The sequence below is a fragment of the Myotis davidii genome, unplaced genomic scaffold (genome assembly GCF_000327345.1).
Source record: "Myotis davidii unplaced genomic scaffold, ASM32734v1 scaffold651, whole genome shotgun sequence".
In the NCBI taxonomy this organism is placed as follows: Eukaryota; Metazoa; Chordata; class Mammalia; order Chiroptera; family Vespertilionidae; genus Myotis; species Myotis davidii.
This window is the reverse complement of record NW_006283994.1, coordinates 1,796,329-1,797,348: the sequence shown is the minus strand read 5'-3', so window position 1 is coordinate 1,797,348 and position 1,020 is coordinate 1,796,329.

Below are 1,020 nucleotides of genomic sequence, written 5' to 3'. Positions count from 1 at the left end.
TGCGGTGACGGTGCATTTGGGCAAGGTGGTGTGGGGTGGTGGTGAGGGACCGACTCTGGAGTGCATGGATCTGGGGTTCAATTCCTGCCTCCGCCGCTTCCTGTGGCCGTGACCTTGGGCTAGTCACTGTGCTTCTCTGAGCCTCCGTGTCTTCCTCTGGGAAAGGGGTGAAGATGGCACCCACTTCGAAGGTGTCGCGGGGTTCACCACACTCAGAGAACACTGACAGCTGTTCTGGTTTTATTTTTTATTTTTTTAAAAATATATTTTATTGATTTTTTACAGAGAGGAAGGGAGAGAGATAGAGAGTCAGAAACATCTATGAGAGAGAAACATCGATCAGCCGCCTCCTGCACATCCCCCACCGGGGATGTGCCTGCAACCCAGGTATATGCCCCCGACCGGAATCGAACCCGGGACCCTTCAGTCCGCAAGCCGACGCTCTATCCACTGAGCCAAACCGGTTTCGGCTGTTCTGGTTTTAAAATGTCCTCATATGGCATCCTGTGGGGTCTCTGGAAGTACTCCGTGTCTTCCTCTGGGAAAGGGGCGAAGATGGCACCCACTTCCAAGGTGTTGCGGGGTTCACCACTCTCAGAGAACACTGACAGTTGCTCTGGTTTTAAAATGTCCTCGTATGGGATCCTGTGGGGTCTCTGGAGGTGCACAAGGGAAGTCTGGGAAATGTAGAGCCTGGGTTGCGGGGACCAGTGGAAGGGGGAGAATTCCATTCAGCTCTTCCCGTCACTGGTGTCCAGATAATAGTTCACAGGCACCGTGTGCCCTGGGCTCAGAGACCTGTCATTGCAGTTAATCTCCGGTGGCCCCACCCGGTGTCCCCCCTCATGATCACACAGTGACCAAGTGTCAGGTCACAGGACTCCAGCCAGGGCCTCTGACTCCCGACCCTCGTCTGCAGGGTTGTTTATGTCTCAGGAGAAAGGTGGCTGGGGTCCTGCTTCTGAAAACACATTTTAAAAGATAAAAATACTGTAAATTTTAAAAAGAGTTTGAGATCTT